The 25,909-nt window shown below is 39.0% G+C and overlaps 1 long non-coding RNA gene and 1 pseudogene across 1 annotated transcript; one reads left to right on the top strand and one right to left on the bottom strand.

The window, feature by feature from the left end:
- Positions 1–319: 319 nt before the first annotated feature.
- On the bottom strand, positions 320–25,348 carry LOC123810488. The gene is made up of 3 exons (XR_006784248.1): positions 25,288–25,348; positions 24,371–24,445; positions 320–817 (listed from the first exon to the last, which is right to left on the bottom strand). It is a non-coding gene; the product is annotated as an uncharacterized LOC123810488 (long non-coding RNA).
- Positions 15,393–16,648, top strand: LOC123810487 (annotated as a pseudogene).
- Positions 25,349–25,909: the final 561 nt, after the last annotated feature.

Here is a 25,909-nt window from a genome sequence, read left to right as displayed (position 1 = left end):
CTGAGTGAGGAATTCCAGGGTTGCTGGCTCTGGTCCTCAGGGATTAGGCAGGTAACATTATTGCATGAAGCAGGTCATGCAGGAAGCAAAAGGGGGCACATCCATGAAACCCCTTGAAAGGCCAATGTCTGTGTCTTTACTGTTGCTGCTGTAACAAATCGCCACAAACATAATGACTTAAAACAACAGAAATTTATTCTCTTATGGTCATGGAGGCCAGATGTCTAACTGAGTCTTCAGGGCTGCAAGGAAGGTAGTCACAGGGATGGAATTGTTCTTTTCCTTCTCCAGATTCTGGCAGCTACTGGTATTCCTTGGCTTGTGGCCACATCACTCTAATCTCTGGCTCTGTAGTCACACTGACTTCTCTTTTTCAGTGTCAAATGTCCCTTAGTGTTCTCTTTATAAAGATCCTTGTGATTACAACTATGGAACACTCAAAATGTACAGGATAATCTCCCCATCTTAATATCCTTAATCATAACTTTAAAGTCATTTTTTCCATTTAAGGTGACATCCCCAGGTTTTAGATTAGGACAAGAGTATCTCTGGTAATCATTCTTCAGTCTACCATACTATGGCTGAACAGAATCAGAAGGAGGGTCAGAGCTAAGAGAAACCAGAAGTTCGTCTGGTCCAATCTTCTTACTATAGACATATGAAAGTGAAAACCACGAAGAGACAATGACTTGCCCATGGTCGTTGTTTAGGAGCAAGGCCAGGATTCCTTTTCAGCCTCTACCACTTCTACAGCAGCTGCTCCTCTGAGTCCTGTGGCTCTGACATATTTCTTGCCATGTTTCCTCAGCAGTGATATCTAAAATGCCAGACAAAGATTCAGTACTTGTATTTTTCACCCTAAAAGCCAGACATGTTGTCAGTTGCCAGACATGTCTTCAGGGCTTATGAAGTTGAACTAATACATGAAAAGCTTGTATTACTTTCCACAGAGATGGTGTATACTTCAAATCTTGAGAATTTTTAAAGCCCCTGTGAACTGCTGGGGCACCTTAAAATAAATATAGGTGTTCCTGTCTTCTAATCCTATTAATTATTCATGTATTACTTTCTATTCAAACTACTCATGTCCCAAGTATTCCACACATTTTTTTTTCTTGGTTGTAATCATGCAGTTCAATAAATCCAAAAAAGGTTACAGTCCTTATGTTCAGAGGACCCAAATCCCTTCAGTTCTGCATAGAGAGGGATTAGAAGGTTTAACCATTTTTTTCTTAATTGAACCAGTGTCAGAAAAGAAATACAAGAACTAACAGGAAAAAGCACCAGGGAAGATATGATTTTTGTCAGTCCCGTGAGACACACCACCCAATGTATCTTTGGCTATCTGTGAGGTGCTAGTCCTCTCTAATGGTGTCTCTGAATGTGCCCAAGTATTCTAATCTACTTTTAAAAAACCAATATGGCTTAGTCAATTTCTGTAGATAGATAGATGAATAGAGAAATAAGATTCATTATCCATACATATGTACATCTATATAAATACACACACATGTGTACAGACAGGCATATGGGTATGTATATATGTGTGTTCCTCTATGACTGTTTTAGAATAATGCATTTCATAACTTTATCCTAATCACTCATGTATAAAGTAGCTTAATAATTGGTTTTACAATACTCAAAGGGGTGTAATGAAAGTGGGAATAGTCCCATATAACATTCTGGATATGGGGAACTGTCTTTGTTTTCCTTTGTGATTCTTATTCTTAGGCCCATCAATTGACAAGGGAGATGAAGGCTCAGTGTATCTTTTGACAAATGTCTGTATGGGAAAGGGAACCTCCTTACCAAGTGCAATGGGTTTTAAACAGGTATCTGGGTATCCCATTGATGTGTCACCAAGAGAAATTAAAATGTTTGGGCTACACCCCCATGACCAGCAGGACCAATCATTCCCTTGAGGGCATGATTCTTCCTTTGTGCAGCTCATGCAACCCTGATCATTTTGAATATTTATGGTGATTGATTTGGCACTTGTCTGTTTTTCCTTCTAAATTGGAGGTTCCACATTGGACTTACCTCTGTTTCTCCAATCTGAGGATCTGATACCCAGCATACAAGAAGTACTTGAATGTAGGCTTTGGTTGAAATTTTCATGTTTTATTTTTTACAGTAACCAAATGTTGGGGCTTTATGTATCAGGAAATACTAGTTAAATATCCATAACAGCCAGTAAGTGTGGCAAATGAACCTCAGCAAAGAGGGTGGAGAAAGACTGCGGGGAGCATTGGGTTCTGGGGCACAGGGTATGCTTATTGATCTAATGGCAGCAGTACTCAGCTCCAGCCAATGTGGACATTTGTGAATAAGGATTTAGTATTTCTAGATCATTCTGTTTTACAAAATAAGCCTGAAAATACCAATTTTACTGTGAAACTATATTGCTTGATTAGGTTTACAGGCCACCAGTTTGAGAACTTTCCTGTCTAAAGCTACTCTCTGACTAATCAAATAATCAATTCTGAAAATGAAATAGTCTGGTGCAATGGACAGCTTGACTGCTCTCTGTTTCTTTCCTTCTTTTTCTCCTTTAAAAATACTTTATTTTGTTCCAAGAATGTAACATTTTCAAATAAGTTCCTTCTGTTGTTCTACATTCATAACTAGCTCTGGAATGACTTTCTTTCTTGTGAAATGATCAACATTTAATTGATATAAAATTAGAAATAACTTGTATTACTTTACAATTAACTTGGTTAAATTTAACAAGTATTAATTGCTTGCTAAATGGATAAAAGATTCCACACAGGACCTAAAGATGAGTTAAAGCATTATATACATGTTATATATACATAAATGTAATATCTAAAGCAACCACTCAAAAGCTATACAAAAAGAACAATGGGAGAGTGGGATGGCGGGATGGGAACAACTGTAACTGAATAACATTAAAAAATAAAGTCATAAAAAATAAAAACATACAGCTAAATCAAAATGTAATTCTTAGAAAATGTCTAAGTAAAACATAGAGAGGCAGAAAAAAGAAAACAGAAATAAAGAAGAAAAGTACAAATGGAAAACAAAAATTAAAATGGTAGATTTAAGCACTAGCAAATGAATACATAAATACAATGTAAGTAGTCTAAAAACATCATTTAAAAGGCAGAAATTAAAAGTAGTTTAAAAAGTATGTTCTAACTATTGCCTAAAAGAAGCTCACTTCAAATCTAGTGATATAGGCAGGTTGAAAGTAAAAAGGTGGAAGAAGATATATAATGTAAACATTAATAAAAAGAAAGCAGAAGTGGCAATATTAATATTAGAAAAAGTAGACTTCAGAATGCAGAAAATTGCCAGACAGAGAGGGGCATTATCTAATGATGAAGGGGTTATTCTAGCAATAAGATACAACAATTCTAAATGTGTATGCAACAAACAGAGCTGAAAAATCCAAAGCTAAAACTGATAAAAATGATAAAAACTGATAAAAATGAAAGGAGAAATATACAAATCTATGATAGCAGGTGGAGACTTCAACATGCCTATATCAAGAATTGATGGAATAACTAGACAGAAAATTAGCTAGGATATACAATATTAGGCAACACCATCAACCAATGGGATCAAGTCAGCATTTATAAAGCACTCCACTCAACAACATCAGCATACACATTCTTTTCAAGTGCCCATGGAAAATATGCCAATATAGATCATACTCTTGGATGTAAAACAAATTTTAAACAATTGAAATCTTAAAAATTGTGTTCTCTGATCACAATGGAATTAAGCTAGATATCAATAACATAAAGATAACAGGAAAATATCCAGGTACTTGGAAACTAAACACAATTCTAAATAAACTGTAAATCAAAGAAAGTCTTGAGTGATTAAAAAACTATATAAAACTGAAAAAAGTTAACATAAAATTTGAAACATACAGATAAATCAGTGCTGGGGGAAACTTACATCACTAAATGCATGCATTAGAAATGAGGAAATGTCTTAAATCAATATATAAATTCCTACCTCGTAAGAGGAGCAAACAGAAAGAGGCCAATAATAATCATGAGATCAGAGATCAATGAAAAAGAAAATGAAAAATAGAGAAAATCAAGGAAACAAAATATTGGTTCTTTGAAAACATCAATAAAATTGATAAACCTGTAGCAAGAAAAAAGAAAGAGAGAGAGAAGGCACAAATGACCAGTATCAAGAATGAAACAGGATGACGATGGCGGTGAGGTAGGTGGAAGCAGAAGCAGAGTCCACTTCCCCCAGTGCACAGGTGAAACACCTAGCCAATCTTCTGAGAAACAGAGTGAACAGCCAATGGTATCCCAGCATATATAATGATTGGAGACCAAAAATTATAGAGGACATTGAAAAATCAGATGGTAAGGAGAGTGCTTAAAGACAATAAGGTCCCTGGGACCAGCACATGGACCAGGGAGGCTGCAGCCCCAGGCCCAGCATCCACCAGGTCTGCTGCAAAATTCTTGGGAGAGAGCCACACTGGACTGTGTGAGAGGCCAGGTGCTTGTTTGGATGGGGGGAGAGGTTTGAATAGGAGGAATTTTTCCAAAAGAAAAAAGAAACACTCTGCAGCTGTTTGGGGAATTCTCCTCAGCAGCCTCCAGCCTCCTGTGCCCCTACTCCCACTGGTCCAGGTTGGTGTGCACCCCATCCTCAGCTGAGGGCAGCCTGCCGGAGCTCACTCCAGAAGCACTGGGGAGGGTGCACACCTAGTCCAAGGTCTGCAGTTGCCTGTCCATGCTCACACCAGAGACCCCAGGGATGGAACTCCTCCCACCTGGCCCCTGCATTCAGAGCCCTGGAGGGCCAACTGGTTCTCTAGGAGGAAGGCAGAAAAGCCTTGCAGGGTGGAGCTGCAGTCCCTGGAAAGATGTGACTCAGTGTGGGGTTGAACTACCCTGAAGGGGCACTGAAAGTCCCTAGCATCTAGGACAGCAAAGAGCAAGAAGGTGGTGTGTGAGTTGTCCCCAATTGGTGCACTTCAGGGACAGCTCAACTGGTAGTCTAAAGGCCTAGGCTAGCCACAGAAGGGCACTGAGGAACTGGGCTAGAGGCTGGACAACAGTGAAGAGTGCAGCTCAGGAAGGGAGAAAAGCAAAACCAACCCTCCTCAACCTGACACAGCCAGGAAGACAAACAGAACTGCCCTGACTAGTTTAAAGGCAGCAGAAAGCTTTTTTCCCCTAATTCCTTCTTCCTTTCAGTCCTTCTTTCTCTTCATTCCTTCTTCCTTCCTCTTTTTTTAATTTTATTTTTTTTAAAAAAGTCCCTTTTATTTTCTTTCCTTCTATCTTTTGTATTCCTTCTTCCTTCCTTTTTTAAAATTCCTTCTTCCTTTCCCTCTCTTTTTTCTTTTCTCCTTTTCCTTCCTTCCTCCTTTTCCTTCCTTCCTCCTTTCCTTTCCTTTCCTTTCCTTTCCTTTCCTTCCCTTCCCTTCCCTTCCCTTCCCTTTCCTTTTTATTCCTTCTCCCATCCTTCCTTCTCTTTTTTCTCTTCATTTCCCACAGGTGAGACAATAATACCTGGTGCGGAGAAAAGACCAGAGTTAGACCCAAACAAGGGTCATCCCAACAACAGAGACAGACAAATTTCACTTTGCTACTACAGAGAACTTACAAGGTGGGAGTGGTGAACACCAGTACACCTGCTGGAAGAGGAACCCACCAAAAAAGGAACCACCAACAGATAACAATGAAAGAAGTTGAAGGAGGGAGTGGGAGTCACACTAACTTCAATCCAAACCGATTTGGAAATACAACAAAAAGGTGGAGAAATTAGCCACAAAAAACAAATGAACAAGAGCGAGAGAGAAGCCTCAAAACCTTGTACACAGGGAAAAATCAGCTTCAACACAACCTGTCCACACCTACATAACAGAAAACAATATGAGGTGGATGGAGTGACCCTCAGTTAAATAGCTGGTGGGAAGGACCCACCAAAGAAAAAACTAACAACAATCAAAACCCAAAGACATGCAGAGAACTAACATAAATGACAGCCCAAGACCAGCGAGCTTAGGAGATTAAGGAGACTGCATCACTGAATCTCACAGGTATTCTACCTCAGAAGTTCACATGATAAACCCAGGGAGTCAGAACAGATTAATTTAAGAAGCATAGGCTAACAATAAGAGTCTCACAAACAATGAGAAGACAAAGAAACAATCTCCAAATGAAAGGAAAGGAAGAAGCCTCAGAAAGAATGCTAAATGAAATAGAGGCAACTCACCTATCAGATACTGAGTTCAAAGTAATGGTTATCAGGAAGCTCAATGAGCTCACAGTGAATTACCAGAAACTACAGGGAAACTACATTGAACTTACTGCAAACTATATCAACATGAAAAAGAAAATAGAAACTAACAACAAGGCCAAGAGGGAATGAAGAATACAATTTCTGAACTGAAGAACACAGTAGAAGGAATTAAAAGCAGGCTCGATGAAGCAGAGGATTGAATCAGCAAGCTGGAGGACAAGGTAGAAAAAAACACCCAGAAAGAGCAAGAAAGGGAAAAGAGGCTCAGAAAGAATGAAGAGGGGTTAAGGGAAATGCAGGACAACATGAAATATAATAATATCCATATAATAGGGGTACCAGAAGGAGAAGAAGAAGAGCAAGGGATAGAAAACCTATTGGAAAAGTAATGATGGAAAACTTCCCTAATTTGATGAGAGAAAAAGCCACACAAATCCAGAAATCACAGAGAGTCCTAATCAAGAAGAACCCAAAGAAACCCACTTCAAGATACATCATAATTAAAATGGCAAAATTCCAAGACAATGAGAGAATCTTAAAGGCAGCAAGGGAGAAACAGGAAGTAACATACAAGGGAGGTCCAATAAGGCTAGCAGCTGACTTCTCAATGGAAACGCTCCAAGCCAGAAGAGGATGCCAAGAAATATTCCAAGTAATGAGAACCAGAGGTCTGCAACCAAGGCTACTTTACCCAGCAAGGCTCTCAATCAAGATAGAAAGCCAAATGAGAGGCTTCCCAGACAAAAGAAGTCTAAAAGAATACACCTCCACCAAACCAGCTCTGCAGGAGATGCTAAAGGGACTGATCTAAGGAAAGGAAGGAAAAGAGAGAGAGAAACACAGGTATGAAAAAATGGCAATGGATAAGTACCTATCAACAATAACCTTAAACGTAAATGGATTAAATGCTCCAATCAAAAGATATAGAATAGCTGAATGGATAAGAAAGTATGGCCTATACATATGCTGCCTACAAGAGCCTCACCTTAGGACAAAAGACCTACACAGACTGAAAGTGAAGGGCTGGAGACAAATTTTCAAGCAAACGAACAGGAAAAAAGACCCAGGGTAGCAATACTCATATCAGACAAAATAGACTTCCAAAAAAGGGCCATAAAGAGGGACCCAGAAGGTCACTTCATAATACTCAAGGGAAGAATCCATCAAGAAGACATAAACATTGTAAATATATATGCACCCAACATAGGAGCACCCACATACATAAAGAAAATCTTAGAGGACTTCAAGAAAGATATTGAAAGCAACACAATTATAGTGAGGGATTTTAACACCCCACTGTCAAAAATAGAAAGATCTCCAAACAAAATATCAACAAAGATCATGGCATTGAACAATGCCCTAGATGAAATGGACTTAACTGATATGTATGGGGACCTTCATCCCAAAGACACTAAATACACATTCTTTTCAAATGCTCATGGAACATTTTCAAAGATAGACCACATGATAGGACACAAAACAAGCTTCAACAAATTCAAGAACATTGAAAGCATATCAAGCATTTTCTCTGACCACAAGGGACTGAAACTAGAAACCAACCCCAAGGAAAAAACCCCAAACACTCAAAATCATGGAGATTGAATGGCATGCTATTAAACAATGAATGGATCAAGAATGAAATCAGGGAAGAAATAAAAAAGTTTCTGGAAACAAATGAAAATGAACTCACAACAACCCAAAACTTATGGGACACAGTGAAGGCAGCCCTGAGAGGGAAGTTCATAGCGATACAGGCCTACCTAAAAGAGATAGAAACATTTCAAACAAACAACCTAACCCTATATCTGCAAGAACTCGAGGAACAACAACAAAGACAGCCCAGAGCAAGCAGAAGGAAGGAAATAACCAAGATCAGAGCAGAATTAAATGACATAGAGACTAAAAGCACAGTTCTAAGGATCAATGAATCCAGAAGCTTGTTCTTTGAAAAGATAAAACAAAATCAACAAGCCTTTAAGCAGGCTCATCAAAAAAAAAAAAGAGAGAGGATCCAAATAAACAATCAGAAATGAAAGAGGAGAGATTACAACTGATACCACAAAAACACAAGGGATTATAAGAAATTAATACAAAGAACTGTATGCCATGAAATTTGAAAACCTAGATGAAATGGACAAAGTTCTAGAAAAATATAATCTCCCAAAACTGAATGAAGAAGAAGCAGAAAACCTGAATAGACCACTAACAACAGAAGAAATTGAAGCAGTAATCGAAAAGCTCCCGACACGCAAAAGCCCTGGACCAGATGGTTTCACAGGAGAATTCTACAAAGCATTTAAGGAAGAGCTAACCTATGGCAGACTCCAGCCAGCAGAGTTCCGCCTTGTGACTGAAAGAGAAAATAAATGCACAGGCGACAGCAATCCTGTGGAGAAAAGGGAAAGGAATGGCACAGCTACTCTCTCAAGGGGAGAGAGGGAGAGCCTGTGAGTGCCTTGGCCATTCTCTCAAAAGGAGAATGCCCCGACCCTTGCCTAGACAGGATTTTATTGTTTTCTTGGGGGCTTACATCAGAGAAAGATTTATTATCTATTACATAGGATATTGTCTACATTTTAGGTACAATCAAGGAAATGAAAATAACATGCAGAGGGGACTAGCAGTGAGCTGATTAACTCTGTCCTTGGGTGAATTCTCACAGGCTTTGGAAATTACCTTGAAGATAGACAATACACATTTGTTCTTTTAGACCAGGGTGATGAAGTTTTAGCAAGAGCAAGCCATAACAATCAGTGTGTATTTTCTAGGCCTCATTCCCATGGGAAAACTCAGTTTGAAGGTCTGGGTCCTGCCCACCACTTTGCTTATGTAGGTTTTCTATACAGAGCTGAGTCACATTTGCCAGACTGAAACAAACTGGTCCCCTACACTAACCCCTATCCTTCACAGACTATTCCAAAAAAATCCCAAATGATGGAAGACTCCCAAACTCTTTTTATGAAGCCAGCTTCATCCTAATCCCAAAACAAGATAAAGACACAACAAAGAAAGAAAACTACAGGCCAATAACAATGATGAACATAGACATTAAAATTCTCAATAAAATGTCAGCAAAAGCATCCACCAATACATTAAAAAGATCATACACCATGACCAAGTGGGATTCATCCCAGGGATGCAAGGATGGTACAATATTCACAAATCAGTAAATGTAATACATCACTTAAACAAAAGCAAAGACAAAAATCACATGATCATATCAATAGATGTGGAAAAAGCATTTGATAAGGTATAGCACCCATTTATGATAAAAACACTCAGCAAATTGGGGATAGAGGGAGCATTCCTCAACACAATAAAGGCCATATATGAGAGACCTACAGCCAACATCATGGCTTAGTGGAAAAAACTAAAATATTTTCCACTAAGATCAGGAACAAGACAAGGTTGTTCACTTTCATCACTTCTATTCAACAAAATATTGGAAGTTTTAGACACAGCAATCAGACAAGAAAAAGAAATAAAAGGCCTCCAGTTGGAAAGGAGGAAACAAAACTGTCATTGTTTACAGATGACATGCTAGTGTACATCGAAAATCCTATAGACTCCACTGAAAAACTGCTTGACCTAATAAGTGAATTTGGCAAAATAGCAGGATACAAAGTCAATATCCAGAAACCAAAGGCATTTTTTTTATACCAACAATGAAACATCAGAAGCAGAAATCAGGAAAAAAAAAGTCCCACTTGATATAGCAAAAAGAAAAATAAAATACCTAGGAATGAACCTAACCAAGGAGGTAAAAGACCTGTACTCAGAAAACTACACAACACTGAAGAAAGAAATCAAGGAAGACACAAATGAATGGAAACATATACCGTGTTCATGGATTGGAAGAATTAACGTCATCAAAATGTCCATACTACCCAAAGCAATTTACAGATTCATGCAATACCTATTAAAGTATTAATGGCATATTTCTCAGACATAGAACAAACACTTCAAAAATTTATATAGAACCATAAATGAACCTTGATAGCTGCTGCAATTTTGAGAAAGAAGAGCGAAGTAGGAGGGATCACAATACCTGATACCAAACTGTATTACAGGCCACTGTAATCAACACAGTCTGGTACTGGCATAAAAACAGGCACATGGACCAATGGAACAGAACAGAGAGCCCAGAAATAAACCCAAATCTCTATGGTCAATTAGTTTTCAACAAAGGGGGAGTAACATAAAATGGAGTAAAAATACCCTCTTCAACAAATGGTGTTGGGAGAGGTACGCAGCTACAAGCAAAAAAGAAAAAAAAAAAAAGAAACTTGAGCACCAACTTACACCACACACAAATATAAATTCAAGGTGGACAAAAGATTTAAATATAAGCCATGACACCATTAAAGTCCTAGAGGAGAACATTGGCAGGAAAATCTCAGACATTCCACTCAGCAATATTTTCACGAATATGTCCCCCAGAGCAAAGGACATTAAAAAAAACCCAAATGGGATCTTATCAAAATAAAAAGCTTCTGCATGGCTAAAGAAAACAGTATTAAAATAAAAAGAGGACCAACTGTATGGGAAAACATATTTGCCAATGATACCTCAGACAAAGGTTTAATCTCAAAATATATAAAGAACACACATGACTCCAGTCTAAGAAGACAAGCAACCCAAGTAAAAAATGGGCAAAGGATTTGAACAGACTCTTCTCCAAGGAAGACATACAGAGGGTCCAGAGACACATGAAGAGATGTTCAGTGTCACTGGCTATTAGAGAAATGCAAATTAAAACCACAATGAGATACCACTTCACACTGGTCAGAATGGCCATCATAAACAAAGCAACAAACAAGTGTTGGATAGGTTGTGGAGGAAAGGGAACCCTAGTACACTGTTAGTGGGATTGCAGACTGGTACACCTACTATGGAAAACAGTATGAAACTTTCTCAGAAAACTAAAAATGGATCTGCCTTTTGGCCCAGAAATTGCACTGCTAAGATTATACCCTAAGAACCCTGAAACATCAATCCAAAGGAACCTATGCACCCTAATATTCATAGCAACACAATTCACAATAGCCAAGTACTGGAAGCAACGTAGATGCCCATCAGTAAATGAATGGATCAAAGAACTATGGTATATTTACACAATGGAATTCTATGCAGCAGAAAGGAGGAGCTCCTACCCTTTGTGACAGCATGGATGGAACTGGAAAGCATTAAGCTAAGCATAATAAGCCAGGCAGTGAAAGACAAATACCATATGGTCTCATCTTTAACAGGCACCTAGACAACAAAACAAAACAATAAGCAAAATATAACCAAAGACACTGAAATAGAGAACAGGCTGACAGTGACCAGAGGGGAAAGGGGAAGGAATTTCAGGGGAAAAGGGTGAAGGGTTTACAGAAACAAGTATAAAGGACACATGGACAATAACAAAGTGGGGGGTGGAAATGGGAGGGAGGTGGGGAGTACTGGGACTGGGCTGGGATGGGGGAAAAAGGCAGAAAACTGTACTTGAACAACAATTAAAATTAAAAAAAAAACAGAAAAAATGAAACAATAAAAAAAGAGAATGAAACAGGAGATATCACTACAGACCCTACAGATATCTAAAGGATAATAAGAGAATAGTATGAATAACTCTATACACAGAAGTGTGACAACTTAGGTTAAATGGATCAATGCTTCAAAAATACAAACATCACAATTTATCCAATATGAAAGAGATCATTTAAATAGTCTTGTAACAATTATGGAAAATGAATTAATAATTTAAAACTCCCATAAAAATCTTCAGGCCCATATGGTTTCAATGGAGAATTCTATCAGATGTTTAAAAAAGAATTAGTACCACCTTTACACAATCTTTTCCAGAAACTAGAAGAGGAGGGAACATTTCCAATTTGTTTTGGAGACTTTCATTTCCTCGGTATGAAAATCAGACACATACAATACAAAACAAGAAAAATACATTCTAATAAATACAGGTGCAATAATCTTTGACAATGTATTGGCAAATAAAATTCAGCAAAACATTAAAATATTTATATGCCATGGTTAAGTTGGCTTTGTTCCAGGGATTCAAGATTCATTCAATATTTAAAATCATCAGTCATTCACCATATTGACAAGCCAAAGAAGAAAATCACATAATCATATTAATTGACTCAGAAAAGCATTTGAAAAAATTCAACTTCCATTCATGACAAAACTCTTAGAAAGGGAGGCTTCCTAAACATGATTAAGAACATATATATTTCTTATTTGAATGTTTATGCAAATATGGATTTATAAACTATATAGAAGACAAAAAATCCCAGCAAAAACAACTGCAGCTATTTTGAAATATTTCTACCTGATATTTGTCTTATATTCTTTTTATTTTTATTTTTAAACTAAAATTTTGGCATTATAGTCTCCTGCATATATTAAAAAAAAACTATAACTAACATTATGCTTAGTCATGAAAGACTCTCTACTTGTCCCCTAAAATGAAAAATAAGATAATTGTGTCAACTCTCACCACTCTTATTCAAAATAGTGCTGGGAGTTTTAGGCAGGACAGTGGGGCAAGAAAAGGAAATAAAAGCATACAAATTAGAAAGAGATGACATGATTGTCTGTACAGAAAATTGTAGGAGACTATTCTACATGGTGTGGGCCCAGCTCCCAGTGGAAATCAAGGTCTGATGTAACAGGGTGCAGCCAAGAAGGGGACCTCAAATAGGGATTTGGAATGGGGCCCAGAACTCAGGGTGTCCAGGAAATATTAGAAAGACATACAAGATGTCCTTACCCCTTCCCTGCTTCAGGTGTGAGTTGGGGGAAGGGACAAATGGAGCAGGGCCATTGAGAAGTGTTTTGCATAGCAACAGCTTTGCAGCTAACCTCTGGCATGGTCATTTAACATACCTATAACCTTTATCTGGTTGCAGAGATATATTAAATAGCTGTGGCCATGCTCTGAGCCAGGGGGATGGAAGTAATTTCCCCCCAAGATGTAACTGGGAGGCAACTCCCCCTATTTACAGCGCCTGCGTGAGGGCTTGGAGATTTTTGGCTCCATACCATGGGGCCACACCTGCCCAGACTCACTATGGCAGCCCAGTAAAGCTGGAAGGATATGGGAGTGCTGGCAAGTGTAGCTGATTGTGGAAGGAATCGGAAATGGGGCTGCAGAGGAAGATTGGCATGGGGATTTAAAATGGAGACTTGGCATTTATTGGGGAGAGAACCACTTGGCTTTGGGGTGCTCCCTTTGGTCACGGGGCCTGGGAAGCAGGAGAGACTTTGCCTGGAAGAAGTATGAAAGAACTCTTGCCAGTAGGCCATGAGAAGGTGTCACATGGCTTTGGATTAATTGGAGATCCTGCCTGGATGGTGAGCTGGCTGATGGTGCCAGTGGCCTGAAACACGGACGTTTGCTTCTTTTCTGGAGTTATGGTACCCCGAAGTAGGGCAGGGGGAGAAGGAAGCACTGTGGGCATCTGTGGGTATCCTGAAGAACTTTCATATTTTAATGATACATTAGGTCACTAAGTCTCTATATCATTAAATAAACATTTCCTTTCCTTTTCACAAATCTCTGGCATTGAGAGATGTCTTTCCTATAAGGCAGGGACAATAGAGCCCAGTAGGAGGTCCTTTCGATAATAGTATATCACCCTTGGCCCCCTTGTGTTCAGTAACAGTTTTCGGCATCCCCGGGTGGGCCAATAATTGCTCCCACCCACCCGGCCTTGTTCTGTAACATGGATGCACAGGACCCACACCTATGGATAGGTTCTCCCCTGGGGATTCAGGCCTGCAATGTTCCTAGGCCACTTTGAGTCTTGCTTTTGCTAAAAAACTCCCTCATCCTGACTGCAGCAAATATTTACTGAAAAGTAACTTCCTAAAATCCATGCTAAAGCTTCCAAGGACAAGTGTAACTGGTTCAACCACTTTTGCCTTTTCATTTGCAAATATCCCTCTTCTGTGATGTGATTAGTGGCATTGGCTCCTTTCTTTTCTGTAAAAGGTAACCACCTAAAGCCAATCTGTGCATAGTAAATGAGGACCATCATGTAATGTGCCCAGAATAGAAATAAAGGCCTGTCATGGCAGTGGCTGTGGCTTTTGCTCCCTTTGAGAGAGATGCCACCTGCCCTTTTTTTTCCACAGGACTCAACAGTCCATGTGAATGTCTCTCCCCCATCCACAATGTGGTGGGCCCCATGAGCCCGGGTCTGCATCAGAAAACTCCAAGGGGTATAAAACAAAAAATCTCCTAGAATTAACAAGTTCATCAAGGACACAGGATACAAGATAAACTGACAAAAATCATTTGCATTTCTATATTAACAATAAAGTTGTGGAAACAAATTAAAAATACCATATGATCTCACCAATAAGTGGAACCTAATCAACAAAACAAACAAGCAAGCAAAATATAACCAGAGACATTGAAATTAAGAACAAACTGACAGTAACCAAAGGGGAGGTAGGATGGGATAATGGAGGGAAAAGGGGGAAGGGTTGTCAGGAACATGTATAAAGGACACTTGGACAAAACCAAAGAGGGGTAGGTTCAAGGTGGAGGGTTGGGATGGCTAGGGTGGTGGGGAATGGTGGGGGGCAAAAAATGAGACAACTATACTTAAACAACAATAAAAATGTGAAAAAAAATAAATACATAAAAATATACCATTTAAAATCATTCTAAAAAATAAAATACTTAGGCATAAATCTAACAAAATATGCACATAACTTGTATTTTGAAAGCTATACAATGGAAGTAAAAAAATAAAGAAATTCTAAACAAATGGGGAAACATACTATATTCATGAGCTGGAAGTCTCAACATATTTAAGGAGTCAATTCTCCCCAAATTATCAGTTTATAGGTTTGATGCAATTCCTATTAAATCCTAGTAAGTTTTTTTTGTAGATACAGTAAAAATTATTCTAAAAGTAATGTGGAAAAGTATAGGAACTAGAAAATTAAAGACAATTTTGAAAAAAGAATAAGAAGAAATTAGTCTACCTACTTTCAAGATTTATTATATAGCTACAGACAGTGTGTTACTAGTAGATGAATAAACACAGATCAATGAAACAAAATAAAGAACTGAAATAGTCCAGACTGCAGCTTCATCGAGTCTTGACTTCTTACTTTCCTCTGTGAACAACATGAGCTTCAGCACAGATTTCAGCTTCTCTACAAGCTACTGGAGCCTGGGCTCTGTGCAGTCACCCAGCTACTGGGTCTGGCTGGCCAGCAGCTTGGCTAGCATCTACGAAGGTGCCAGATGCTCAGACTCCTGGATCTTGGTGTCTTGTTCCACCAGTGTGCAGGGCAGCTGAGGATCTGGGGGCCTGGCTGCCTAGATGGCCTAGAATCTTGTGGGCATAGGGGGTATTCAGGGCATGGAGACTATGCAATTCCTGAATGACTACCTGGCCTCCTACCTGGAGAGGGTGAAAAGCCTGGAGGCTGATAATCAGAGACTGGAGATCAAAATCTGGGAACACTTAGAGAAGGGACGCCAGGTCAGAGACTGGGGGCATTATTTCAAGACCATCCAGGACATGAGGGCTCAGATCTTTGCAAATTCTGTGGACAATGCCTGTCTTGCTGCTGATGACTTCAGAGTCAAGTATGACATGGAGCTGGCCATGCACAAGTCTGTGGAGAATGACATCAATGGGCTCCAAAAGGTCATTGATAACACCAATATCACTTGGCTGCAGCTGGAGACAGAGATCGAGGCTCTCAGAGAGGAGATGCTCTTCATGAAGAAGAACCACAAGGAGGAAATAAATGGTCTACAAAACCAGATTGCCAATTTTAGGTTGACTGTGGAGTTGGATGCCCCCAAATCTCAGGACCTTGGTAAAATCATGACAGACATCCAGGTGCAGTATGATAAGCTGGCTTGGAAGAACTGAGAGAAGCTAGACAAGTACGGGTACCATCAGACTGAAGAGAGCACCACATAGTCACCCCTCAGACCACTAAGATAGGCGCTGCTGAGACGATACTCACAGAGATGAGATGTATGGTCCAGTCATTGGAGATTGACCTGGACTCAATGAGAAATCTGAAGGTTGGTTTGGAGAACAGCCTGAGGGGTGGAGATGCGCTATGCCATGCATACGGAACAACTCAATGGGATCCTGCTTCACCTGGAGTGAGAGCTGGCCCAGACCCAGGCAGAGGGGCAATGCCAGGCCCAAGAGTACGAGGCCCTACTGAACATCAAGGTGAAGCTGGAGACTGAGATTGCCACCTCCTGCAGCCTACTGGAAGAAGGGAGGACTTCAGTCTTGTTGATGCCCTGGACAAAAGCCACTCCTTACAAACCATCCAAAAGACAACGACCTGCAGATTTGTGGACGGCAAAGTGGTGTCTGAGGTCAATGATACCAAAGTTCTGAGGCATTAAAGGCAGCAGAAGTGAGGCATTCCTTGGCAGGGCAGGAGGCCAATAGAAAGTTCAGAGCTTATTGAAGACCATTAAAAAAAAAGAAAAGAACTACAATAGTCCCAGACAAATATGCTCAACTGATATTGGAGAAAAGTGAAAAAGCAATTCAATGGAGGAAGGACAGCCATCTCAACAAACAGTGCTAGGACAATTGACAGAAAATGAACCAGGTCTCATACTTTCTACAAAAATTAACAGAAAATTGATCATAAACTTAAATGCAAAACATAAACTATAAAACTTTTATTTTAAAAACTGTACTTGAACAGCAATTAAAATAAAATAAGATTTAAAAAATAATAATAATAAAGGTCATTTAGGCTAAAGGGAAGTAATATCAGAAGAACCCTGGTATTTGGAAGAAAGTGTACTGTAAAAAAGAACTAATTAGGTAAATTAAAAAAAAATTTAAAAGCCATTAATTGTATGTACATTGTCTGTATGTGTGTGTATTTCCTTAAATGATAACTGACTAACTCATTAAAGTAAAAATAAAATGAAAAAAAAAAGCAGGATAGAATTGTGTAATTCTAAGACTAAGTAAAAGATTCTTAGAGTTAACACCAAAAGCATAATACCTAAGAGAAAAAAATGGATAAATTATACTTCATTAAAATTAAGAAAAAAACAACTTGTGTGTAAAGATCCTAATATGAGGATGGAAAAAAAAAAGCAACAGAGTGAAAGAAAATATTTGCAAACTATATATCTAACAAATGACTAGTATGTAGAATATATGAAGGACTCATAAAACTCAGCAATAAAAACCTAAACAATCCAATTGGAAAGTGGGTATAAGATTTGAAAAGACATCTCACATCTCCATACCTATCAGAATGGCCCAAATCTAAAACATTAACAACACCAAATGCTGGTGAAGATGTGAAGCAACAGGCACTCTCATTCATTGCAGGTGGGAATACAAAATGATACAGCCACTTTGGAAGACAATTTGGAAGTTTGTTATAAAACTAAATATAGTCTTACATATGATCCAGCAATCAAGCTCCTTGGTACTTACTCAAATGAACTGAAGATTTATTTCACAAAGAAATGTGTGCACATGTTTATAACAGCTTTATTCATAATTGCCCAAATTTGGAAGCTACCAATATGTCTTTCAGTAGGTGAATGGATGAATAATCTGTGGTATATCCAGACAATGGAATGTTATTCAATGCTTAAATAAAAGAGTTATTAAGTCATGAAAAGACATTGAAGAACCCTAAAGGCACATTGCTAAGTGAAAGGAGCCAATATGAAAGAGCTACATACTCTATGATTCCAACTATATGACTTCTGGAAAAGGCAAAACTCTGGAAACAGTAAAAAAGACCAGTAGTTTCCAGGGCTGAAGGAGGGAGGAATTGGAGTAGGCAGGGAGCACAAAGACTTTGTAAGGAAATGAGACTACTCTGTTTAATACTATAATGGTGGATATTTGTCAAAACACACAGAATGTGCAATGTCTAGAGTGAACTACGGGATTTGGGTATAAACTATGTAATTTAAATTATGGGCTTGGGGTGATGGTGTGTCACTACATGTTCACAGATTAAAACAAATGTGCCACTTTGGTGCAGGATGTTGATAGGGGTAAGGCTGTGCATATTCAGGGAGGTGGGGGCAGGAGGTATATGAGAACTCTCTGAAATTTCTTCTTAATTTTCTGTGAACTTTAAACTGCTTTAAATGTCCCTGGCTGGTGTGGCTCAGGGGATAGTGTGCTTGCCTGTGAACCAAAGGGTCACTGGGTTGATGCCTAGTCAGAGCACAAGCCTGTGTTACAGGACAGGTCCTCAGTAAGGGGCACGTGAGAGGCAACCACACACTAATGTTTCTGTCCTCTTTCTCCTTTCCCCCCTCTCTAAAAATAAATAAAATCTTTAAAAAACTATTTTAAAAGTAAAGTGTATGTATGTATGTGTGCATTTATAATTTAATCTTTATTATATTTTTCCATTACCATTCAGTCCTCATATTCTCCCCTTGCCTCCCCCCAGCAACCACCACACTATTGTCCCTGTCCATGAAAAGTAAAGTCTATTTAGATTAGCCACTAGAGAATGTAAGTTAAAACTACAATGACATATCACTACACTCCTCTCAGAACAGTTGAAATAAAGATGAATGACAACATCCAGTTCTGGCAATTATATGGAGAAAATGGATGTTTCATACATTGCTGGTGGGAATGTAAAATGGAAAGTAGTTTGGCAGTTCTTAAAAAAACTAAACATGAAGCTATCGGACAGCTCTGGGCATTTATCCCAGAGAAATTAAGACCTACATGTTCACACAAAACCCTGTAGAGGAACAATGATAGTGGTTTTACTTGTAATAGCCCCAAAGTGGATGCAACCTGGCTGTTCTTCATTGGGTGAATGATTAAACAAATTGTGGTACATCTGTGCCATAAAATACTATTCAGCAATAAAAAGGAACAAACTGTTTATATATGCATCAACCTGGATAGATGTCCAGAGATTAAACTAAGTGAAAAAACAATCCTAAGAGGCTGTCTATTATATAGTTTGATTTACATAACATTTCTGAAATGACAAATGTTTAAAAATGCAGAAAGAGATTAGTGACTGCCAAAGGTTAAGGGGCAGAAAGTGAGAGAGAGGGTAGTAGGTGTGGCTATAAAAGGGCATCTTGAAACATCCCTGTGGTGTTGGAAAGTTTCTTTGTCTTGTGACATTTGTCTATAGTTTTGCAAGATGTCACCATTGTGGGAAAGTGGGTGAAGATATATGGGCTCGCTCTGTATTATTCTTATAACTGCTTGTGAATCTACAATAAGCTCAAAATAAAATGCTTAATTTAAAATACAATTTGATAGGTTAAAAAGACTGCAGATTATTGCATACTAAGAATATATTACAATTTATTCAGCCAATTTTTACTGTCTTATGTTTAGGTTATTACAAATTTCTTATTTTGGAAAGAATTGGTATGAATACTTTTGTAATTAAATTTTGGCACATATCCTTACTCATTTTCTTATACTGTATCTCTAGAAATGGAATTGCTGTTCAAGGGTTATATATTTTTCTCACACTTTCAGGATTCCTTCACATCCAAAATATAGGAAGATTCAATATTTAGAGGCATTGAAGTTATGTGAGCATTTAAGATGTGAACAGAAAGAACATTTTAAAAAGATGCCAGTCCCCTCTGTACTTATTTTGAGCAATTAAGACATAGGAGATTGATAATGCAGTAAGTACAATAAGCACATTTTAATGACTTTTGATAACACATTTCAAAATTTTTTCATTTGAAAAATGTGGATACTATAATCTACCTTCTAGCAATGTTGTGAGAATTCAACACACAGAAAGTACTTGGAAGAGTACTGGCTGATGCAGACACCAGCCCGCAGTGTCCTCAGTGTTATGGATGAGATGAGACATTCACATGAACTACCAAATCCTGTGGAGGAAAAGGGATGGCACGGCTACTCTCTCAAGGGGAGAGCGCCCCTACCCTTGCCTTGACAGGCTTCTATTGGCTTTCAATTTGCAGAGGAATACAGGTAAAGCTCATTAATCATTGTCAGGCAGTAAGGATCAAACAATAGATAGCATACAAAGAACTATGAGGGCTTATTCTGAGTCAGGGTCTGTTAGCTAAAGGGCTACAACACTTTGGGAAACAAACTCTTTTCCTGCTCAGACCCTTATCATTTAATTGAGAGCATTCTTAGCAAAGCAGGTTTCACAGGATTTTATATATTCTTTCTTAGCCTGATCACCTGGGGAACCCACCCTTTCCAGCACAGGGCTGCAGCACCCTCTGTCATTGTTTCAGGCCGAAGTCAGGCAGGGGAAGTAAGGCAGCCAAGAAATTAGGAGATTTCTCGCAGACAGAAAGAGGATTCAGGCTATGTCAAAGCCAAGGGGTGAGGGTCCATCACCCCCTTTTGCTATAGCTCCCCAAGTCTTTCCCTGGGGGATCCCCATGATCATGCCTGTCTTAGATTGTTCCTCCCTTGAGGAATCTTACCTGTCAGTGGCTGACTGATCAAGCATTGGGGGCCAGGCAGGGTGAAGTAAAAGGAGCAGAAGCAGTGCTCCTGCCAGAGGGATAAACTTTGTCTCCTTAGTGGCTTATGGTCGGAAGGTTGCTCACTCAGCCTTAGCTATGGGGGATTTCAACTTCTGAAACCAAGCAGGGTGGTTCCCAACAACTGGCCACATAAAAAGTCTTGACAAACGTTAGTTGCCCTTGTGATTATGGTTCTGACTGGGTCCAGAAATGACACAGTGATTTCTACCAGCCTGTAAGGGGAAGACCATTGCCTTGCATCCTTGCCAACACCAGTCATTATCAACTATTTCCATCTTTGCCATGTTTCAATATTATTTAATTTGCATTTCTTAGATTATTAATGGGTGGAAACATATTTTTCATATATTTATTGACCATTTATAGATATTCTTTTGTGTCTTGTCTGTTTATATTCCTTGCCCATTTTTCAATTAGGATATCTGTTGCTTTGAAGGAATTTTTACATGGTAATGTCAGTAACTCTCTCATATGTAGTGAAAATATTATTATCTTGTTTGGCTTTTAACTCTTTAAATTATGTTTCTTGATACAAAAAGTTTTAAAAGCTTTAGAAAGTCATGTTCACCAAAATTTCTTTATGGATTTGCTATTGATGATATGTCTGTAAAAACCTTCCTGATAAAAAAATTGTACTATCCCTTTATTTTTCATATTTTATGTTCTTTAATTTTTATTGAATCCTAGGTATAAAAAAGTGCTTGATCAAGATACTCTTTTCATTGATTCAAGCTTGGTCCTCTTATATGCATTCATTCCTTTGATTTTAAGAATGTAATGAGTATTCCATAACCAGGATCTTGAAATAATTTATATTCTTCTATGTGATCTGCCCTCACCCTATCTCCTTCCTCTTCTTGAGAAAACCATTCAGAAGTCAGTATTTATCATTTTTATTTGTATAATTTCATCTTATCCACATGCCTTCTGAAGTATACATTGTATTTAAATTGTTTTTACTCATAAAAAGAGTATCATGCTGCAGGTAATCTTCTGACACTATTTTCCCCCCATTTAATATTATGTTGTTGCTCAGCCTAGTCATTATACCTGTGTCTAATTGACTTTATTTTGACTGCTCTATAGACTTCATTGTGTCCATATACCTCTGAACTTTTCTGTATGCTCTCATTTATGGACATTTAGGTCGCTATTATGCTAAGCACTGGTCTAAATACACATACACATATTTTTCATACATACAGGTGAAAAGGTTTCTGTTCAGTGTACATCAGGAGTAAAATTGCTGGTTATCAATCTTTTCCTTCCAGAAGCATTGTTTAAGAGGTCCTGTGGGGCCATATCCTTCCCAATGCTTGGTGTTGCTAGAATTTTATTTATTTATTTTAGCCAATTAAATAGTGTTATAGTATATGTAAAATAGTACCATTATGGGAATTGGACAGAAAATGATATTTTATGATGTCCTTACTTTTCATGTCCCTAGTTTCTTCTTGTATTTATTGGCTTAGTGCATTTTCTCTTCTGTAAAATGCCTATTTGTATCTTCTGCTCATTTTCATTTTACATTTTAATCTATACATGTATATCTTTAGCAATATGACATTTAATTGTGGTTAAGGTGTATATTAACTTACATTTTTGACAAATGGATAGCATGTTTTTCCAACAACTACTGTATTTTGAAATGTTCCTCAAGAAAGCTTATAGTTTTTGCCATATGCTTCTTTCACAATCTTCCTAAGTTTGTAATAAAGACCTTAGATTATCCTGATGGCAAGTAATTATTTGTCTTTTTTAATGGGGTTTTCTTAGCAGCACACACATAACCATGGAGCCTTGTCTGGGTAGCTGCCTTAAACACAGTTCTGTTGGAAAGCCTTGCTAATCCAGGTGAAGACATTTGACCTGCTGTGCAACAGGCCCACAACAGCCAGCATAAATGTTTCAGCTTTGCAGACCTGGCACATATCAGGGGCTCAGTCAATGCTTATCAGTTAATATGAGATGAATAATTTGGCTAATTATTTCACTAATCTTACTCAATTGCATACCTTTCTTTCTATGAGCTCAGTTAGGCAGACAAAACATTGAGCCCTTCTTTCCACACGCTCTTTAAATAGCACATCACCAAGTTAATTTTCTCCTTGGAAAAGAGACCTTCACATAAGAAAACAGATGTAATACTCACATATGTATTTGCGTAATATTGAACAGAATTTCTATTTAGAAATAGTTTCTAGTTTGGCTTTGACAGAAAAGTATCAACCTTTGGATGTTATGGTCCTCATTACCAGTCAAGAAAGCCACAAAAAATGCTCTAAAGGCCATGAAAATGCTTGGTACCCTAGTGCTGATCAGCACTTTTGAGAGAATCAGCAGACCCAGGGAGTTGGTAATGGGTACTAACGAGATTTGTACCCTGAAATCCATACTGCAGAAGGCATTGGAATCTCCAGAAAGCCACATCTGTGTGCTCTTCGCCAGACCCCAGCAAGAAGCCTGAATACAGCATGTCATTATGATTAATTGTGGGTAATGAGGGTCTTATGAACCCAAGAAAGAGAATCGGTTGTTTCTCTACTGCTAGTTATAGGCCCCGATTTGTTTTCAAGCACTCTACAGAGGACAGCCAAGATAGAATAGGACTATTCTATAGCCATCCTTTGCTCTCCTGCCAAAAATTTTAGTAAATTAACACACACGGGTCCGTTAGGGACTTTGTGAGCTCTTTCAAGGATGTGATAAAAGGTGTCCTGGTTTGAAGAATCTTTATAAAATCAGGCTGTAGAAAATCTTCTGTGAATTCTTAAAAAAGCTCATTGGAGCTCTGAGTTCACATACAAATAGTACAATGTTCATAGGTGCAGGGTGCATAAAAGAAGTATTTCATGGAAGCATGGGTGTTCCAGTCATTCTCTAACCTACCAGAAGGTGGTGCAAATTCACCATCGATATAGTAAAGAAGGATGTGGTTTTCTTTTTCTGGAGCGGAGCTCTGCAAGTACAGTAACACCGGGAGGTTCGGGGGTGGGTGGGTGGAGGGAGAATGCTCCCGTATTTAAAAATAATTTAAGCAGACTGAAGATTTCATCCATAAGAAAACAAATAACTCCCCTTCATGTCGTATAACATCTGTCAACTTGTTTCTTGCCAGATTCAGTTGATGTGGGTCAAACTTACAAACAAAACAAAACGAACACGGGATAAAGATTTGAGGAAGATAATTTTTGATATCTCAATATAACAAAATTAACAAGATGGGATTTGTAATGGCTTCAGAAAAACACTATATTAATGAAATTACCTTGTTGGACATTGTAACAAACAGCAAAGAGGTGATTAATGGGGCATATATTTCTTTCACTTTAAAAATATTCATTATTGTATTTTAATGTTTGGACATTTAAAAATATTTTTAAGATGAAGGATTGTGACTGCCCTTTTGTGTGGCAGCTTGTGCTTTTTGAAAATAAAAATTACACCTTCCCCCAGGAAGATATTATAGGCTCAGAAGACCCAACAAGAATGTTTTAAAACAAACACAAACAAAAAAGAAAGCAAAAACCTATCAGCAGCAGCAAAAATAACAAAACCTTTTTCATTCTGCATGAGGGGAGAGTCTGGAAGCAAGCCCTGACTTACATCAACTTATCAGATATGTCTGATGGTGCCCACTTTTCCAGGAGTCCAGAGCATGTTTAGAGATGTGACATCCACCTGGATGGGAGAAAATTAAAAAAAAAAATTGTTTATGAATCCAGTAAAATATCAAGTGGGCCACTTTTATAAAATCCTTTCCTAAATCCTCCCTGTTTCCATCTGAAATCATTCGGTTTAAACAGAGAAGTGATTTTGAATACAACCAAAACAAAGCAAACAAAACAGAAAAACCCAAATCTTTGTATATAGAAAACAAAGAACCAAAAGAAAGGTTGAACATTTTCAAATTAGAATTTTCAAAGACAACGCACCCAGAAAGTGACCTCAGAGTTCTGAGTACTGATTTTTCAGCTCGAAATCGAGCATAGTTTTAGCAAATGTTACCACGGGGAACGATGTACTTTTTTCCTAACTATAATCTATCTTTTAAAAAATTAATTTGCTCTCCGTATTGCCGGATTACATTTTCATTTAACTTTGGGGCCGTGCCTTGTAATTAGTTTTTCCTGATCTGTTTCTTGCAAGGGGTAGGGAAGAAGTGAAAAAAAAAAAAAAGAAAAAAAGAAAAGAAAAAAGATTAAAAAACAAGCTTGTAGGCTGCAGTTAAAATATTTTCCTTTATCACGCCTGGCAGGAAAAGAACCAACAACATTGAACCCAGGGCGGCGGCGGGTCACACACACATCCCTCTCTCCGGATTCCCAAACCCAAACGTCTCTTCTTAAAGTCTTCGCGGCTTATTTGGGTTCGAGAGTCGCTAGTTATTTATTTGGAAGAGAGACGGGGTCTTGGAAGGGAAGCTGAGGGGCGTTTACGAGGACGACGGTCGGTTTTATTGAACAACTTTCTCTCGGGCGTTCGCCTGGGCCGGAGGCGCCGACACCCCTTCCCCAGCTCACCTGGAAGGTCCCCCTCCGGGCACCCGCTTAGTCCGGCGTTCCTTTCAAAGCCTCCTGTCGGCAGAGAGACCCACAATGAAATAAATTCTCATTTTCTGACGTCTTTGCCCCCGTAGGAGTCCAGACAATGTTTGGGGGGCTCGGCACGCATGAAGATAAAAGAGTTTTATTTTAAATGCGATACTTGTCAGGATTAGACAGCGTTTCCTTTCAGCTAAACTACAGAGCGGATCTTCATTTCCTATTTCACTGCTTCCCCCCACAGAAACTTTTCTTTCTTTTCTCTTTTTCTTTTCTCTCCCTCTTGCCCCCCTCCCCCCGGAGTCGGGGAGAAAAGCCTTCGCACAAAGCTTTCCCCTGCAACCCCGGAAATCACATTTAACTCCTAATCGGTGTAACTTATCAGGGGGACGCGGGGCCTGGGCGGCCGCGCCGCGCCGACTTTCCCGGGCGAGGCGGCGGCCGGGCCGCGGCCGGAGGGAGCGCCCGGGCGGCCGGGCGAGGTGCCGGCCGGGGGGAGGCGGCCGCGCGGGGCCGGGGGCTGCGGCCGGACCTGCGCGGGGCCGGGGGGGGGGGGTGGTCCCGGCGTCTCCGCGCAGCCTCTAGACGGGGACGGGGCCGC

The sequence above is a fragment of the Phyllostomus hastatus genome, unplaced genomic scaffold, assembly GCF_019186645.2.
Source record: "Phyllostomus hastatus isolate PE091 unplaced genomic scaffold, TTU_PhHast_1.1 phas_scaffold_60, whole genome shotgun sequence".
In the NCBI taxonomy this organism is placed as follows: Eukaryota; Metazoa; Chordata; class Mammalia; order Chiroptera; family Phyllostomidae; genus Phyllostomus; species Phyllostomus hastatus.
The sequence above is the reverse complement of the archived record's forward strand: the minus strand, read 5'-3'. Positions and strand labels throughout refer to the sequence as shown.